Source organism: Podarcis erhardii, assembly GCF_964252035.2.
Source record: "Podarcis erhardii genome assembly, chromosome: 3".
NCBI lineage: Eukaryota > Metazoa > Chordata > Lepidosauria > Squamata > Lacertidae > Podarcis > Podarcis erhardii.
Genome location: NC_138507.1, coordinates 72,091,666 through 72,112,129, shown reverse-complemented (window position 1 = coordinate 72,112,129; position 20,464 = coordinate 72,091,666). Strand labels below are relative to the sequence as shown.

At 44.1% G+C, this 20,464-nt stretch overlaps 1 protein-coding gene across 1 annotated transcript in view; it reads right to left on the bottom strand.

Moving 5' to 3' along the window:
- Positions 1 to 20,464, bottom strand: part of LOC309338202 (uncharacterized protein) — a 115,510-nt gene that overhangs the window by 63,185 nt on the left and 31,861 nt on the right. The window lies entirely within an intron of this gene.

The following is a 20,464-nucleotide window of genomic DNA, read 5'->3' as shown; positions in this document are numbered from 1 at the left end:
GAGCTTTGGGCACTGATGAGTGCATTAGCTTCAATTGTACACTACTTGGCTCTTCCTTAATTTCTGGAGTTTGGTGGGAATGAAAGTCATCAAAATGCTCCTGATGCTCAAATATATTGCCATAGATCTGGGGTACCAGAGGCTGATGGTAAATGGTAAAAAAAAACCTAATTAACAGTAGTATTAAGTAAAAAAAATTTTCTTTCCAGTAGCACCTTAAAGACCAACTGAGTTAGTTCTAGGTATGAGCTTTCGTGTGCATGCACACTTCTTCAGATACACTGTGTATCTGAAGAAGTGTGCGTGCACACGAAAGCTCATACCTAGAACTAACTCAGTTGGTCTTTAAGGTGCTACTGGAAAGGAAAAAAAAATTTATTTTTTTATTTTTATTATTTTGTTTATTTTGTTTTGACCATGGCAGACCAACACGGCTACCTATCTGTAACTAGTAGTATTAAGATATTTCTGGGTTAGCTGATGCAAACCCATATGGCTGGGCTAGCTAACTGCAGAGCCATTAAGGAACAATGGGGAGTCAGGTATTGGGCCATTAAGTGCAATTGTCGATGCAAACAGCTGTCCTTCCCCCCTGCTCCAAGGAATGGACACAGACAGGAGATTTGGGAGGCTGCCAAGGCGAAGGTGTGTGATGTAACAGGGGAAATGTGTCCCTTTAAAAGCAGAAAGGTTTGGAGAACACGGAGGGGCCACTTAGCAAAGGTTTTTGGGAAGGAGAAAGGAGGAGCCAGAACTCCAGGCAGAGGCCATGCAGGGCAGAACCATCTTGACAGGCTGGGACAGAGGCACAGAGATGGTGTGCAGGATGCCTTGGGCTTCAGGGCTGCGCTGCTGTGGGGAACAAGTCTCTCTGGAGATATAATGCTGTGAACTCTCTTCCTCCACCTAGACCCAGGTGTATACAAGTGTAAAATAAAGCATATATCTTTAAACACTACAGTCTCTGACATGCCTGAATTTCAAATGCAAACATGACTCTAGGTAAGTGCCTGGAACCCCCTGGAATCCTTCAACCACTGGGCAGAGATTGGGGGTGGCTCACAACCTATGTAACAATACCATACTGAAGACATTTAGTAAACGGGTAAGTCAGAAAGCAAAATGCATGCGATTCAGAAAAGAAAATATAGTTAAATCACATATTTCCATACTGTAAAGTGACTTGGCTAGCGATGTAACTTGCATGCATTTTAAATTCCATTTTTTCATTTACAGAGTATTTTGGAAACGAAATAGAATCTGTCCTGAGCACTTGAGCTGATTGCCTGTAGTAAATGCAATACAATATCCTAAACTGATCAGGGATGAGGCATGTTAGCCATGCAGAATTAGAATCTCAGCCCTAGAAAGGCTTTTCTGTTTTTGCAGTGAGTAGATTAAACTTCTACTTCCAGAACTGCTGGTCATTTCCAAGCATTAAATTCACTTAATATAAAATTATATATTAAAAAAGCAAATAAACCCCATAATGCAGAATTGATAGAGCATACAAATGTAATGATACTTGTCATAAAGCATTTGCACTCTCTGAGTTGCAGCCCAATCCTATTCCTGCCTTGCAATCTTTTCAATTATGATAAATCAGAAAGCATTGTTTGGCTTGAGTCAATCACTGGTTCCAAGGATGAATTGCCTTTGATTTGCCGAGTTTCAATTGCAGGGGGTGAAAGCTTCAAAGCAAACCATAAAAATAAAATAAAAATCCACAACGTATATAGTGAGTTCCATCCAGAAACACTGGCATTTCTTCAATTATAAATAGATAAAGAGATATGTATATGCTGAAGTGTATAATCTGAAGCACAGGTGCATATTAGCATATTTTCGGGAAGCATATTGGCTCCGATCTTGCTTACAGCATGTCATGGTCTGGATATCCATGAAACTTCCTTAAGATCTCATTACTGCTCCCTCTTAGTAGTCCATAACCCAATTAGGACAAAAGGAGGGTTCTCTCTTCCGGCACAAAGACTGCACTTCCCAGCTCTGCCCCCAACACTGTGCACACCACCAGCCCCACACCTGATGTTAACACAGCTGCTGGCCACACACCATGATGGCTGTGCATTCCACAACAGGGTGTAGGGATCCTTTTATCCTGTGAGCCACCCAGAGACCTGCAGGGCGGTATATAAATTCAGTTAACAATAACAAGCAACCACAACAACAATATATACAGGGAACCTATGAGGTGCTTCACACATCTCCCCCCACCCCAATGCATGGCCACTGTCACGTGGCAGATTTTAGACTCTGGACTTGGATTTTAGACTCTGGACGTGGGTGGCGCTGTGGTCTAAACCACTGAGTCTCTTGGGCTTGGAACTGGAAAGTCGGCAGTTTGAATCCTCACGACAGAGTGAGCTCCCATTGCTGTGTCCCAGCTCCTGCCAACCTAGCAGTTTGAAAACACGCAAGTGCAAAGTAGATAAATAGGCACCGCTCCGGTGGGAAGGTAAACGGTGTTTCCGTGCGCTCGGGTTTCAGTCACGGTGTTTCGTTGCGCCAGAAGCGGTTTAGTCCTGCTGGCCACGTGACCCGGAAAGCTGTCCGTGGACAAACGCTGATTCCCTTGGCCTGAAAGCGAGATGAGCGCCGCAACCCCATAGTCGCCTTTGACTGGACTTAACCGTCCAGGGGTTCTTTATCTTTTTTACCCTTAGACTCTGGATTTAATGGGCTCATGCCCCACCCCTTGCATGAGCCCATTAAATCCAGCATCTAAAATCTGTCAAGTGCTACACTGAGTCCAAGCTAAGGAGACAGAAACCTGGCCATAGAACAAAGCCTTGTCCCACATTCGGTTTATTGAAAGGAAGCTTTAATTAAGGGCTTTTAATATATCCGAAGCTGCAACCCAGCCAGAGAAGGAGCAGTGTTAAAGGAGCACAGAAGGATCACAGGGAAATTGCTGAATGAATTTTTTTTTTTGCTGCAGAAGGTATTATAGTAGAGAGATCGACTCCTGAACCATTCTCCCCTGACCACCAAGTGATTCTGAATAACTAGGTCAAACAAAGGTGACAAAGGCCAAAATATTAGAAGTAACTGACACAGGGAAAGTAAGCTACGATGGCTGAATGGCATTTACCCAAGAGTTCTAAAAAGATCTAAAATGCTAAATTGTTGAACTTTTAAATATAAGGTGTGAATATGTAAATCAGATTCCTTCCCAGGAGACTGGCAGATAGCCATCCTAACACCTTTCTTTAAAAGACCTCGGGAACTTAGGCAATTAAAGACTTGCCAAGGTAAATTGATGCAAAAATATTATTGAGGCGTTTAGGCTTCTTTTGGATGGTGCCATGCCGGCAAGCAAGTAGCTGAGGGTGATCCACTATATACTTGTGTAGGGGAAACGCAGAAGACCATTGTAATTTCGAGGAGTTAGATGACGTGTCTCTTTCCTTTTACATCCCTGGTTTAAAGTTTGCCAGTTCATGCTGATATAACTTATTTTCCACACACCTGTGTCAGGAGTTTGCTGGGTCTCCTGTTCTAAGTGCTGATTGGCTAGTGGGGAGGATACCCAGTTGCAGTGAATTGGGTTGAAGACTCTCAGCTGCTCCGCATTCCTGTTGAGTCACTCCCAGTGTCCTGGGCTGATCATGAGTGATGCCTGCTAACCAGGTACAGTCAATCAAGTCAATCAAAGTTGGCTATAAAAGTTGTAGGTTGAAGGGGCTCAGAGTGCTTCTTCACAGGTTGAGGTACCAGATGCTGTGAGACTAGTGGCCGGGGTCTCTCTCGCTGCTCTACCTGAAGCTTCGGGCAGCTGAAGGGGAGATTGTGTGTGATTTCTGTGTGGTATGCTATAATTTGTGTTTTGTATGCCTGCTGCTATCTGTTAAAGGTAAAGGTACCCCTGACCATTAAGTCCAGTCGCGGATGACTCTAGGGTTGCGGCGCTCATCTCGCTCTATAGGCCAAGGGAGCCGGCGTTTGTCCGCAGACAGCTTCCGGGTCATGTGGCCAACATGACTAAGCCGCACACAGAGCAGCACACGGAAACGCCGTTTACCTTCCCGCTGGTACCTATTTATCTACTTGCACTTTGACATGCTTTTGAACTGTTAGGTTGGCAGGAGCAGGGACCGAGCAACAGGAGCTTACCCTGTCACGGGGATTCGAACCGCCGACCTTCTGATCGGCAAGCCCTAGGCTCTGTGGTTTAACCCACAGCACCACCCGCGTCCCTGCTGCTATCTGTTAACCTTATGCAAATAAAGCATTACTTATTCTTCATCCACTGGTGTGCTTATTGGCTCCAGATCCAGAAAGAACCCTGCCCTTGGCAGAACAACTTGGATTTCCAAAATTCTAACTTGTGGAACTGTGAGAATAAGGAATGGAGTTGAAGGGCATGATTTGGGAGGGGGAAGGATGACAAGTTACAATTTTAGACCAATAAAGTATGTGGAAAGAGAGCACTAGGCCCCAAAGTGATAACATTCCATACAGGGAATCTGTACTACAGAGGGAGGAAAGAGCCCAACACTACCCAAAATGCAATTCATGCTTTGACTTAACCATCCAGGGGTCCTTTACCTTTTTTACCTTAATTAGCAATTACAAGAATGGCTTTTTAGAAGGAAAGTTAAAGACAAGGAGCATTGATTCTGATTAGGGCTCTGGCATTGTGGAGAAAGGGCTTTAAGTTGGACTCCTCTAGAGTCCAAAATTTCAGGCCCTTCTTGCTGTGCTCCAAATCGCAAAAATGATTCACCAAGGGACCTTGTAATCTGCTGTCTATAATTAATCTTTTGTGTTTGCAGATTTTATCTCAGCAGCCCTTGTAGTCATTCTGACATAAATCAATTTACTAGGACTTTTAACGGCATAAGACAATTCCCTTCATACCATATTAACCATTTTTTAAATGCAGTATTATCAGTTGTCTATTGGATTGGCCAATAGAATTTTGACTTCATATGGTTTGAGCAAACACTACAATAGCCACATGGAAAATGCCAAATACCCTTTTCCATTTAATTGTGGAAGATCTCAGAGCTGATGGGAGCTTTTCTCTCGATGCAAACAGCAGTTCTGATCAGGAACACAGTGGGGAAAAAGGGATTACTGTTAAGTATAACTCTTTAATTGACACTGAAATGGAGAATGGCTAAATGTGTATTGCCAACGACACTTGATCTTAGCCAAAAGGCCGAGAAGTGATCTTACACCTTAATAACTGTTGATTATTGTACTGTGTGTTTTAGGTCTATGGACCGCAATAAAGCTCTCTCTCTGTGTGTGTATTGCTAACATTTAGGATTTTTCCATGTCAGCATACTAAAGGACTCTAAGCTCCTAGGTGGGTTGATAATTAACTGTTGTTGTTCTCTACTCTAATACTGAATGTTTACCTTTGATCATTTAACAAAGGTAATCGGTTGCAAAGCTCCATTTTGAAAGGGGATTGCCTTTAGTCTTTGTTCTCGGGCATTAGTGGGAGTAACATGCCTCTCCTTGGGTCTGGAATGCTTGTTGAGAGAGAGCGCTAACATAACGCGCTCTGACTGTAAGTTATTTCAGCGGTGCCAACTTGGCCCCATGTGGTTCTCATGCGCCTTGCGCCACCATGATGTATCCAGTTGCTTCAAGCTGTGCAATATTAATATTTGCAATAGAGGAAACCTATACAAACATGCATGCTATGAAACTGATCTGGCACAGCCTTCAATGCCAGTAACCAATGCATGAACTACTGTGGCAAGGCTTTCCTGGTCCAGAAATGGCTGTAGTTATGGAACCAGCCACAGCTGGTCAAAGGTACTTCTAGCCACAGAGACTACCTGAGCCTCCGGTGACAGCTGGATCCAGAAGCAGCTCCTTCAGGAGGAGTGCAACCCCATCCAGGGTAGGCAGCTGACCAGTCTCTAAGACATGGGAACTCCTCACCCACAGTGCCAGGATTCAAGCTCAGCTTGCTTTTCCTCATCCATATCACCATTGTGCCCAGGCAATGGCTCAGAGATTGCAAGGTCTCTCCTGATTCAGATGTTATGGAGAAATAGAGCTGAGTGTCATCAGTACACTGTTGGCATCTTGCTCTGAAACGCCAAATGACCACTCTCAACTGCTTCATGTAGATATTAAATAGCACTGGAGATAAAATAGTCCCCTTCAGCAGCCTATAATGTAGCCATCAGGGGGCCTAAAGGCCCTTTCTCAGACCTACTCCCTGGACTCTGTCACAAAGATAGGAGCAGAACCACTGTAATAGTGTCCCCAAATCAGCCCTGAGTGCTCGCAGGAAGAACAGATCCTGAAGCTGAGGCTCCAATACTTTGGCCACCTCATGAGAAGAGAAGACTCCCTGGAAAAGACCCTGGTGTTGGGAAAGATGGAGGGCACAAGGAGAAGGGGACAACAGAAGACGAGATGGTTGGACAATGTTCTCAAAGCTACAAACATGAGTCTGGCCAAACTGCAGGAGGCAGTGGAAGACAGGAGTGCCTGGCGTGCTCTGGTCCATGGGGTCACAAAGAGTCGGACAAAACTAAACAACTAAACAACAATGCCAGTCCAGGAGAATACCATGGTCAAGGGTTTCAAAAGCCAACAAGAGATCAGGAAGCAGGAGCAAGGTTGCACTCCCCCTGTCCTGCTCTTTGCAAAGGCCAGAGCTATCCAGGCCAATTCAGTTCTGTAGCCAGGCTTGAACCCAGATTGGAATGGATCTTAATAGCAGAATTGGTTGCAGAGTGTGGCTAGTGGCAGTGTGGGTGCAGTGCCCACAACATTTTCTCTACTTCACAAACGTGTGCCCACAGACCCAAAAAGGTTGACAACACTGTCCTAGGGTGTGGAGAGCAGAAGAAGTTATAACTGCTGGCTTTGTTCTGTGAGGAAGGCTCCCAGGAAAGAAAGCAAAACTAAAGCAGGCCTCATTCTGTGCAATTTGCACAGGCTGGAAGTCCTTGTGGCAATACCCATCAATTTAACTTTTGGATGCCTGGCCACCAGCCAGTGAGTGCTCAAGTTCCATATGCTCAGCAAACAGCCCAACAGCCACTATGCAATCCTATTGTCAGGCTAGATAGATAAAATACAGCACAATTCTTTTCAAGCCGGATTCCTTGGACGTGCTGTGTGACATTGACAAGTCACCTTCTAAAATTAGCACACTCCGATAATGAGTCTATATCCTTCTGCTAACAATGTTAAATCTCCGGACATAGCTGAGCAATCTGGCTATCCTTCAGTCACCTAGCCAAGTGTCTGGCCACAGCTTTTCCTCCAGTGGTGAGTGCCAAAGGAGAAAAGTGTTAGGGAAAGAAGACTTCAAGAACAAAGTACAATTATGAGGTCTTTTTTTTAAAGATGACTGAATGAATTGTTTGAACAACTTGCAGTGGGAACTGGAGTAAGGGGGAGAGAGGAAGCTCAGTGAGAGGCGGGAACAGGGTTGCATATTCTAATTTATATGAATATATGCAGATTTAGACATTATTACTATAAATTAAATCATAACAGAATACATCTCCCTAGAGTGGGGAAGACTATGACCAAGTGACTTGTGTACCTCATTCTGTTATCCAGGTGTTAACTGTTGATGCGTAACTTTAAAGCTCTTCCTTTTTATGGTTCTTCATAAGCAACAAGGAGATCATCTATCCTGGACGTGGTCCTCACCAACCAGGAGGAACTGATTGACAAAGCGAAAGTACTGGGAACCTTGGGTGGAAGAGGTCATGTCCTCTTAGGTTTCATTTTTCATTATACAGATGCAAGGGAAAGCTGAGTATAGTCTGGACATTCACTCTGGAAATGCACTGCTGATTTTTTAATCTTGGAGGTAGTGACTACCATGACTGGTTGATAGGCTTTTGCTCCATGATTATGTCTTATCCCCTATCCACGTTGGTGGCCACCACTACATCTTGTGGAAGCAAATTCACCGTGTGAAGTACTTGTCTGCCAGCATTCAGCTTTCTTGGATGTCCCCAAGTTCTAGCACTATGAGAGAAAAACTGTTCTCTCAGTTTTACTGAGCACCATCATATCCCCACTTACTCATCTTTTTCTGAAGTAACTCCGCCCCCCACAAGTTGTAAACTTTCCTCTTAGGGGAACATAATACATACACAGAGCTAAGGACCCATGGATTGCTCCCATGATGGAGCTTGGGAGGTATCTGTGCAAATGCAATGCAAACCGAATAATGTACCACAAAAACATGCATGGATAAACCTGTGACTCATTTCCACATTCTTCTCATTCCTGTTCTGGCCATTAGCACTTCCATCTTTCAGAAGAATAATGCAAATCCAGTTTCCTCCTCTGCCCTCCCCGCAACCCCTGCAAAAATCACAATAAGCCTTTCCTCACTCCGCTGTTACGAGAACAAAGATGGTGAAGTATTAGCAATTTCACACATGCCTTCCCATGTGCTCTGGAGGTAGGCTGGTGTCACAAACAGTTCCATCTGGTTCCGACGGCTGTCCAGGGCTCCTGACGCAGAAAGGCCACGCTTGTTTTACAAATCTCCTCCGAGGCCTGTATGCTGCCAGTGTTCGTGTTGGGGCTGCTTGCATGACCAGTGCAGTCGGTACAGGTGTTGTCACAGCCACTCAAACATTTGAGTCCCAGACCCAAAGCATCTGCATTGCACCTTCCAGGTCATTCAAATCATCGTTTTGTAGCCATTTGCTTAAAGATACCTATAAGCTGATATTTCCTGGGCTGCATTCTGCACAGCTACTTTAACCAGTGACAGAAACCCCCATCAAACAGCCTTTTAGTGACTTGATCACAGCTGAGATATAGATTAGATTAAAAATAGATGCAATTAATTAACTAAAGCAGCACATCTGTGGTGTTCTCCAATTGACACTTCTAAGATGGGGTTTGCCCTTTCCCTTCCTTATTCCTCTGCTTGGAGGCCCCTATCCTGCACTGAGTTGTGGCTAATGGAGCTGAGGAGGCGTCACTCCCAAGTAGGTGTGCAACTAGATAATGGCAGTGGACCCCCTTCAGGGACATGGGCTTCAGCAGATGCCCAGCAATGCCTACTGTTGATGCTGGCCCTTGGGGAAGGCCAGTAGGCTCAGGAGTAGAGCATCCCAGGATCAATACGTAGCATCTCTAGGCAAGGCTAGAACTGTCCAATCACTGTAAAGATTGGCTTTGCATTAGCTTCCTTCCCAATCCTACAGTTCAGATGCTAACTTCAGTGAAAAGATGCATATTTTTGTTCAATGTCAACAATTTAAATTGTTAAATTAAACTCCCAGGTACATATATTTTCAAAACTTGTTAGTTTTTTATTTTTCAAATTGCCTATGTGTGTCATCTCTTGTCAGTTCTGTTTGACTTGATTCTTCTGGCACCCTCTAAAAAACAAATGGTTCAGGTATGGATATCTGTTTATTATCTTCTGCTGTGAAGACTGACACAAGCAATTGGTTCAGCTCCTCTGCAATTTCTGTTTCTTCCATGATCATTTCTCGCCTTTGTCCAATAACCTCCTGAGCTGATTCCTTTGCTTAAATGTGTTTTTATTGTGTGTCTTAAGGTTTCTAACAATATGCTCCTCAAAGCCATACCTTGTTGAATATTGCAGAGTATACGCAGACTTTCTGGAAGTATCTGGTTGCAAGCTGACAGGATGACCAAGAACAAAACGCTGCTTGCTAGTAACTTGGTTACTTAGAGGTTTATTATTTACAGCAGACTCACAAGTTACTATACACAGGATACAGACATGGATCTTATAGAATCATAGAATCATAGAATCATAGAGTTGGAAGAGGCCACAAGGGCCATGGAGTCCAACCCCTGCCAAGCAGGAAACACCATCAGAGCACTCCTGACATATGGTTGTCAAGCCTTACTCTCTCTCACTGAACTCAATTTCAGCTAACTCCAAATAGACCGACCAACAACTCTCTAGCAGTAAATATGGCGAATGAAAATGCCCACCCTCCCAAACTGGCAGGTATGCCCCTCCCGGTGCTTCTGTATGCGGACGACGCAGTCCTACTCTCCTTTTCCTGCGTTGGCTTGAGGAAGCTTTTGAGATCACTTGCTGATTATTGTCAAACGGAACAACTATCAATAAATTACAGCAAATCTAAAATTATGGTGTTTTCAAAAAAAAGAAGGAAACACAAATGGAGAATTAATGGTCAACCTATTGACCAGGTAGCAACTTTCAAATACCTGGGAATAACTTTTCAGGAAAGGGTCTCGTGGCACCAACACATGAAAAACGCCATTGCCAACGCAGGAAGGGCCAATAAAGCCCTTACAAGATTTTTTCACGGGAAAGGGGGTAAATACGTTCCAGCGGCCTCCCAGGTTTTTGCTGCAAAAATACTCCCACAACTCACTTATGGATCCCAGGTTTGTAGTTTTAAAAATTTTGCGCCTATGGAGGCATTTCAAGCAAAATTCTATCGGTGTTTATTGGGGATCCCTCCCTGTGTATCTAATATAGCTGTCCCCTTAGAAGTTGGACAACTACCCGTTAACACGCGGCTGTGGATTCTAAAGATACACTACTGGTTAAAACTTATTTTTTCCCCGGCCGGTTTGGCTCCCTTAACACTCTTAGACACCTTTCATTCTACCTGGAAAGCTTCCCTGTTTGAAAAGATAAGAAGCTTGGGATTCTCCCCGCAGATCTTGATAGCGGCAGAATATGAGAGAGCCAGAAGTCAGGTGCTCCAGCGCATTAGGGACATAGAGCTGCAATGTCATATGGGCAAAATGGATAAACACGCCACAATTAGAGACTTTGGGAGAGGGTTCTCACCCGCAAATTATCTGGTTGATTTACAAATACCTAAGTACAGACACTCCTGGCCAGATTTAACGTTCTGCCCTCTGCCCTGCTGTTAGGCAGATATGAGGGCAAACCATATGAGTCACGTGTTTGCCCATGTGGCTCATCGGAAGTGGAAACAAGTTTGCATGTATTGCTGCACTGTAGTTATTACGAGGATCTACGCCTGACCTTTATTGCCCCAGTTCTACAAAAGCTTAAAAATGAACCAGAACTCCAATGTATGAGAGCCTTGGTAGAAGATAAGGTTCCTGAAATCACGATCAATGTTGCTAAATTCTGTGTAGCCGCTATTAGGCGCAGGAAACAAGAGCTTTCCAATGTCAACATGCAGGCGAAGGCAAATACTTAATTTTATTCATGCTGTCTAATTTTAAATTGTTGTTATGGCCTAATCTGTATTGAAATTGTCCTTTGTTTTCTCCGGTGTTATGTTTCGATGACTAGCTGTACGAGTTAATCTGGTCTGTGACCGTTTAATAAAATTTGATTTGATTCGACCAACCACACAGAAGTCATGAGTCACCCTGCCTATATGGGTAACCTCGACCAATAGCAGAGTTGTATCCTCGGCCAACTCACTAATTGCTTCTGTGAGAAAGCTGGATCAAAGCACGTAGGCAAAATCCCAGCATACCTATCTGCCTTATTATTGACTTACATTTTGCAGAATTTGTGCTTTTCATATTTTCCTGATTTGAGAAGGGCTTTTAAATGGAAATATTGCCTTTCAAAGCTTCCCTGTCTGAGTTTGTGGACCACATCAGTGTCCTCTTGGGCATCTGTCTATACCCTTCCTAATCTGAGGTATAGATGCTATTTGTGCTTCTATTGTTGTGCTTTCAAATAATCTCCAAGCATCCTGAAGAGGCATGATCCTCTTGGCTCTCTCTTTCAACTTCCTTTTAACCATGCCTCTTATCTTTGAGAAGTTTACTCTTTTGAAGTTTAATGTGATCTCTTTGGGCCTTCCATGTGACTTAACACTCACATGTATGTTCAGTTTGACAGCACAGCAGCCACTGTTCCCAAATACTTCATTGCTTATGCTGTGTATCAGGGTTTTGGGTACTACACAGTATTAAGCAGGAGCTTGTCTCCCCGCCAGTCAACTCTATGGCTAACTGATTTCTCAGTGGGGAGACATAAATGGGTCCTTGAGAGAATAAATTGTGCAAAAAGTGGTCACTGGGGGTTGGTAAAAAGCCTGGTTCCAATGTGGCTTTCTTTATATGACTCCCATTTCCATGGAGTGTTTATGTGCAGAGTCATTCTAGGACAGGAAGAATTGTTAGAATCTGCAGAAGGAACTTCCTAGAATGTTCTGGAATTCTGTAGCAATTTTAGTAAATTAGAGCCACATGGTTCATAGAAGTTTTCCCAGACTTGGGACCATCTCATGATGGAATACATATGTAAACATGTTGGATGAGTGGCTTAGCTATCAGAACAGCTCATCAGTGACCCTAAGAGTTCATCCATACTTCACTTGTCCCATGTCTGGAAAGCAGAGGTCTGAGAGGTATTCTGCTTGTCCTGTGCTTTCTAGGCAAAGGTCTGAGTGGTTTTCCTTTTGCCACATCACTTTCCCTGGGGAAACATGTTCTTTATTGCTGAATTGGAGCAAACATCAATCCATGGAAAACCCAGTTGATGTTTGCTCTGATTTATGGGTACAGAGCAGCAGGACAAGTGCGGACAAGACTTAGCTTGGCATCTCAGTTGCTATTCTTATCAGCAAACCAGTCCTTCCTCAAAGTCATTCATACAATGTGTTTGTTCTTAGAGTTGTTACTCCATAACTGTAAAAGGTCCTAAAGGATGTTGGCCAGATGCCCTCTTGATTATTTTTTTCTTGTACTGTACAGCTCCTAATATGCAAATAAAAATGTATTTCTAGAAACTGCTTGCCCCAAAGAATTCAGGGTTGTTCACTCATTTGGCTGACATGCATTCACTAAACATGGAAAACAGGACTATGTTTGCTGCTTTTAATCCCAACATTGCTGTGTCCCCCTCGCCATGGCCCCACAGTTATCACCTCTGTGTGGTGCGGTTGTACACAGATAAAGCCCTCCACACACCTAGGATCCCTGGGGGCATTCAGAAGTCCAGATTTCACAGAGGAGCCTTGCCCACATTCACCAGCTCTGCCAGTCTGCAAGGGGGGAAATGTCTGTTTACAGGCATGGTTTGACTCCAAACCATGGCTGCAAGTGGACAAAAACAGGGCTTGCTGTCTGCTCCAGCCAGCTGATTGGCATTAACAACCAGCGCCTTTGAACTATACAGTAGCACTTTAATTGACTCCATGGACATAGAACAAATGCAGCATCCTGGAATCAATACAGTGTTTCTGTCCATGAACTGCTTGGTTTTATTTTTAAATAGTGTAGACTGACACGTAATTATCCTTCCCTGCCCTTTGGAGTCATAGGTTACACTGATAGCTGAAGGACAGCACTGATAACCAGCTGCGGCTCATGCAACCATCACACAGAGATGTATGTTAAAGTCACCTTGAATGGAGGTTAACGTACTGCATGGTGACAATCTAGGCTACGGGCCTTAGTAACCTGGCTGTCTTTCTCCCAGAAATTAGGTTGCTGTGACACCTTTTTTGTGTGGCAATTCTGCTTCTTGGGCAGACGTCATATACACTAAGCTATGTTTCTAGTAATTATTCTCTCTTCTGTTCAAACAAATAATCCATTTTGGAATCAGAACAGCTGCACAAATTTATTACCAATGTGTCTTGGTTCAATTTGGTTTTAAATCCTATCCCCACCCCTATGTTAAATAAGAGGGACAAAAGATAGATCTCTAGTAGTACAAGCTGCATTATTGTGGTATTCCCACTGAGTACCCTCCCAGCTACACTCAGAGGCACAGTTTATTAGCTGAACTGACAACAGCTAGGCACAAGCAGGAAGGAATAAGAGAAACATCTGTCTTTCCAATCCAGTGGTTGCAAATATACTTCCTGTATTTTTCAGAGTCCGTCAAGCAGCTCACAACCAGAGTTTTGATTTGCTAAGAACTCCTGCTTGAAGTTACATTCTGTCGTGATCTTATTTTTCACACTGGACCTGGTTCCTCGAATTATTTCTTGCCTCATATAGCAAACCACCCTCTGTTCTCTAAGTTACCAAAAGCGTATTTTCCCATGTATCTTAAGCCTGATTTCTGCAAAACTAAAAAAAACTAGCCCAATGCTTTTTTAAAAAAGTTAATTGCACCTAATCAAGGCATCATATTACTGAGGGCCTTCAACCAAAAAGCAACATATAAACAAACAGGAACATAAACTGTTCCTGTTCAAACTGTATCTTAACTGATAAAAAGTCACAAGACGTGGTGGGTTCCTTTTTATCAAATACTGTGTATGTCTTGATAACTGGAGAGAGATGAGAAGAAAGGATGGGAGAAGCTGCTACATTTCCTCCATGTATTTTTGCCACATAAATGCCAGCCCAGAATGCAAAAGTAGGAGATAGTGAGCTGAGAGGTTCCAACTATGCGGAAGGTAGGAGGATAGACCAGGCTGTCTGCCAGGCCATTTTGTAGATGGTGGTGTCATTTAGGCATGAAAAAGACCACCAGAAAACAGCCTTGACTGAAGGATGAACCCACAAGCATAAGAGGAGGAGGAGGAAGCAGAATTTTGTTGGAGAAAGATGGAGCAAGGCCATGGTCCTAAAGAAAGCAAGGGCATATTTAAAGGAAAACATTGTAGCTACATAGGCTTCCACTCTACTGTGAGAATAATGAGGATATCTAGGAGGGGTGGGGCCAACAAATCCACATCATTTGCTGTTGGTCTAGAACTGCCTCTCCTCTCTTTCCTGAACACAAAACAATGAAATAGTTGTCTGCATTCAGCCTGTCTATTGAATGGGCTTGAGCTGCCACATACTAGTGTTGTCATTGGGTAGCTTCAACTAATTAGTCCTGTCAGCAGAAGCACTACACAAGGAGCTTGTGCAATGGAGCTTTCTCCCCAAAACTGGCTACGAGAGAAACCCCAGGATAGTGGGGAGGAGGAGAGGGGGGTTGTTCTAAATGGCTGGGCAAAATGCTTGCACTGAATCAGAAGAAGATCACAGCACTGAAGTCCTCCTGTTATGCTTGTGGCCGTGCTTTGTGAAAGGCCCGTGCCATTCATGCACATCCACATTCACAGTACAGTGGTACCTCGGGTTACATACGCTTCAGGTTACAGAGGCTTCAGGTTACAAATTCCGCTAACCCAGAAATAGAACCTCGGGTTAAGAACTTTGCTTCAGGATGAGAACAGAAATCGTGTTCTGGTGGCGCGGCGGCAGCGGAAGGCCCCATTAGCTAAAGTGGTGCTTCAGGTTAAGAACAGTTTCAGGTTAAGAGCGGACCTCTGGAACAAATTACGTACTTAACCCGAGGTACCACTGTAGCTACATTAATGGAATATGCAAGTTCAGCTACCTTGAAACTGGCTACACCGTATACATAATATGACCACCCAACACATGCATGATCATAGCAGAGGTGGATTTAGAGGGGTGCAACCAATTTGCCCGCACTGGGCACTAAACTGCAACTGCACTGCACCAATGACAAACAATAGAAGGTGAGGGGCAGGGGGGGGGGTGCCAGTTTAGGCATTGCCCAGGGTGCCACTGAAATTTCAAAGCCCAAAGTCTGCCACTGATAATGGACAGCTTGCATTTGGGGGTAGTGAAACTTGCCTTCGGACCCTGGTGGGATCGTTAAAGCTACTGTTACTGGCTGCTCCAGTTAGTTGAAGGAGAAAACTGGAGACCTCACCTTTCTTCTTCTTATAATCAAGTTCATGTTGTGGAAGCGCATGTTTTGTGACAGGCTAGAACTCAGCACGAGGTCAAGCACTCTCGATTGCACACAGACCTGCCAAAAGAGATCAGAAGGAGATGTAGAAAAACCTGCCTGACATCAACATTCCTCTCTGATTGTGATAAGACACTCTTCCCCACGGGGCAAGAGAGAGGCTCGGCTAGCTCCCTGTGAGCACTTACCTGCAGCCCTGGAGGAAGCAGGCCTGTAAACACAGAACAGATGCCCATCACCAGAGACCTCAAGGATTTGCTGTCCCTCCCTGACTCCAAGCCTTTTCCTCCTGGGAGTCCAATTCCTCCGCAACTGGCAGCAGGCTGTTGGAAAGGCCCACCTGTCAGAACTAATTGTGCAGTAGACACTGCTGTTATTTGAGGCTGCCGTGGCTTCGGGGATCTGCACGGAACTAAAGGGCATTCAGCAGTGTTTGGAGAAGGAGATAGTGGATCTTTTTTCATTTCTATGATAATGTACAATTGTGGCAAGTTTTCTATCGCGCTGCATAATCTCTATAACCAGTTTTCATTATTAGTCTATACAGCATCCCAGGCCTGTCCTCTGTTCACCTAGACTCTCAGGAAATGTTAAAGCTGTTCACAGCAGCATCTCTTACTTCATTCATGCTTAGCCAGCCTTTGACACATTTGTTTGTTTGGCTCTCTGTCATTTCCCAGCGCTCACCTTAGGCTACAGATTGCCACTGTGTGATTTTGCAAGAGATATGCAATGAAGATTGCCACGACCTGTGTGAATCGGACCTGCTCGCTGATGGCACCTATATACTGGGAACAAGGGGGCCATGCTACTTCACTGTTCCTCATACTAATACTTAGATCATTGGTCTGTCTAGCACAGTGTGGTCTACATTGACTAGCAATGGCTTCTCTGAGTTTCAGATGGTGAACTTTCTCAGTCATACCTGGAGAAGTCAGAGACTGAACCAGGGATTTTCTGCATGCAAAGCCAATGCTCTACTTCTCTCATTTCCCTATTTACCTTTCCTGCCCAACCAGATTGATAGGGATGCCTGTTTATTTCAGTACTCCAGTTAGGATCTGTCCACCAATAAGTAACAGCATTTTGTATGGTTTTTTTTAAAAAAAATTAAAAGATGTATGGCCTGCCCTTCATTGACTTGTAGGTCAGGGTGGGGTACAGTATCAAATAACTTACCAAAGAAAAAGAGTAAAACCAAACCAACTGGCATTCATTGGAGAAATATATGAAATAAAGCTGAAGTCAGAGCCAGTTATATGCACTTAAACTATATTGCAGCCATATTCCGATTGGCAGGGCGGGAATTACCAGTTCTGTATACTCCCACTCTTACAAGGATTTTATTTGAAAAATGTGGGAAGGTAATCACAAGTCCATCTAAGGAAGAACTATTGCAAAAATTCTGGGAGCAGACCAGAATTATTAAATTGTGTTCAAGAACAATACAAATTACAAGATGAGTGTGCAGAAATGGTGGAATTCAATGGATCTGCTGAGTGTGACTAAAGTGGGGTCTCACTCTCTATGTGAAGCTATATAATAATTTAATATTTTTTTAATCGAACACACTAGCAAAGGTAACAAAAACAGTCACACAGAAGGCTAAAACAGTGATTAAATACCTTAAAAGTCTGATTGGGGGGGGTATGTCTTCATGGGGGTATGTTGGCACCCAACATACCTGCAAGGAGAGGCCATTCCGCAAATGGGAGGCCACCACAGCAAAGGTTATGACTCACGTCCCCAGCAAATGTACCTTCTCTAAATTACTTTTCTTTACACATGTTTATGTTGTGACTGTTATCCTCATGTTGGTTTAAGTACATATGTGTATTTTTTAAAAAAATCACTGGGGTTTTTAAAATTGGAAAATCAAATATTAAGTCATATCAACATACAATAAATGAATATATTTATATGCTACTTCATAAACGAAATCCCTAAAACACAAGAGGAACCTATTCTTGAGAAAGTTAAAAATAGAGATGCTATTTTTTTCTCTGTCATCTGTTACCTAGATGTAACACAATTCTTCAATAGACTAAAACTAAGAGACTAAGGGAATAGGTAGTCCACAGGGATATTGAGCAGAGTTTGTTTTGTTCTGCTTTTTACATTTAACATCATGACAGAGAGAAAATATTAGTGTAAAAGGAAAGAGCCCCACACTCCTCAGAGAAAGAACAGTATAGATGGATCCAGTGTAGCACTAAGCCAGGGCACTGTTGGTGAAAGGATTACTGCTAGCACAATGGGAGTGAGACCAGAATACCACCCAGAATATCAGTTTTGACATGAATGCTGGATATTACAATATTAATGCGGTGGCAGTGGTGTCGCAATGGGGGGCGGGGGGCCAGCGTGCCCCGGGTGCCATGTCTGGGGGGGTGACAAGGCACCCTGCGGGGGCTCGCGGCAGCGCAAGCAGCCATTGCGCAGCCCATGTGGAGGATCCTCCATTCGCGGCTGCAGCTGCAAGTAGAGGATTCCGGCGCCAGCAGCAAACCGCTATGTACAGCGCATGTGCAACGTCACACACATGCGCTGTACGTAACGACGCTGCACATGCGCTGTACATGGCGGTTTGCTGCCGGCGCTATGAACGCCATACGGACAGCAGAGGGATCCCTCCATCACTGCTACAGCCACATGTAGAGGATCCTCCATTCACGGCTGTAGCGGTGACGGAGGGATCCCGGAAGCGTCCGTATGGCTCTGGAGTGCTGGCAAACCGCTATGTACAGCACATGTGCAGCATCACTACATATGGTGCATGTGTCGTACGTAGCGACGCCACACATGCGCCCTACATAGCAACGGCCTGCCCCCCGGGTGTCACGACGCCTTCATCCACCCCTGTGTGGTGGTAGGGGTTAAATAGATTTTTAACTTGGATTGTGTGTACATTTGCAAACTGGCATTTTTATGGAGAAGATTGATAGTGGCCATTTCTGAATTTTGGGGAATCCTTCCCCAAGAGAAGACAGTCCTGCTCAAGATCTGCCCATACCTATTAAACCTCTCCTCAAAAATATCCAGGAATCTTTCCCCCTCTTTCTCCAGCAGCGTAATGCAGACCGTTGGCAAAAATATTTAACTAAGAACACTTTCAGAGACTTTAAATAGTTGTAGAGCTACAAGAGTAATTTAGATGGAGCAAAAAAAGAAGAGGAAGTGCTTTATAGGTTAATTAAACACCAAGCATTAAGGCATATCCCACCCATGATTAGCCATATTATAGATATGGACTTATTACATGACTGTTAAACTTGGTGTTTAGCAGATAACTTTCTTATTAGAAAGAGATTAAAAGCCTATTTGAGAGCCTTCATTTTTAAATGTCACCATTCCAATTTTACTAGAGTTCTTGCTGTGCTTAATGCCAACAGAGTGTATTTAAAGTAATAACAAATAAGCCATCAGCTGGAGCAACCATTGTAATGCTTGTTTCACGTAACACAACCCACACAGATCATTCCAGTGCTTTGCTGCTACAACAGCTATGGGGAACCTCAGCCTCAGAGCACATGCAGCCCTCAAAACCTCTATCCGGAGAAGAAACGCACCAACAACTTTACCTCATCAATATTCCAGCTCATCTGGATCTCCCCCCTCAGGTATAAACACCCAGCTACTCAGACCAACTACTACACCCACCATTGCTTCAAAAACAAAAAGGCAGCAAACAGAACTGAGCGCCAGAACCTCACAAATCATACAACTAAGAGGATTGATTCAGCAGCAGCAGCAGCAGCAGCATCCTTTTAAATCGGTCTGCCCAGGTGTTTCAAATTGGCCGCAGCTGGCTTCAATTCTTCCCCTGCGAGGTCAGCCATGACAAGGTAAGTGCCCAGGCCGGCAGGGCTCTTGGTGGGCAGATGGATGAGCCCCACACCAATTTTCACACATGTTTCTCTTCCTACTTAATGAAAGGCTGTATGCCATTTGCAACCATTCCACTTCTCTGAGCACGGAGAGCTGTGCTTTCTGAGGTGTGCTTTCCTTTGCAAGGAGGCCACAGGGAGCTTATTGTGTTTAGTAATGTTTGAGTTGATATGATTGTGCAGGTAGATTGTAAGTGGAGAAACAGCCTAGGGGTGGCTAATCTTCTTGGGTCAGAGGACTGCATTCACCATTGGCATCCAGGGGTCAAATGCCACCCCACACCCCTTCTCCAGTCCAACCCCCTCCCCATGGCTACTAGCCACAATGACTATCTGAATATTGGTATCTTGGAATCACAGGTAGGGAGAGTGCTGTTGGACTCATGCCCATCTTGCAGGCTTCCCACAGACTTCTGGGAAGCCACTGGCCAGAATGCTGAACCAAATGGGCCATTAGCCTAATCCAACAGGATTATTTTATTTTATTTTATTTATATACCACCCTATACTCAGGGGGTCTCATGGCGGTTCACAGTATAAAATCAAGATATAAAACCTGTTAAGTTGTGGGTTGACATAGCAGACGACACAGCGATTTCTCCAAGTAGCTCTTTATTTCGTAAGCTGGAATAGAACTGACTGCAAACAGCTCAGCCGGCCTGCTTTTATAGGCAGCCGGCTGTCAACATTGTAACAACAACAGCCCAGAGTTCCCGCCTAAAATAACTGACGCGGACCTGAGGGAAAACTATCTACAGACCTGAGTGAAAACTATATACAGTATCCCCCTGCTGGCCCAGGGTGAAACTTCACTACATAACAAAACCAGTGAAAAAATGTGACTTTCAAATGTGCCAAACTTCACCTCTGCCTGCTGGAAAAGCTGAACCTTGTGGCTAAATTTAGGCTGGGCCAGTTTATT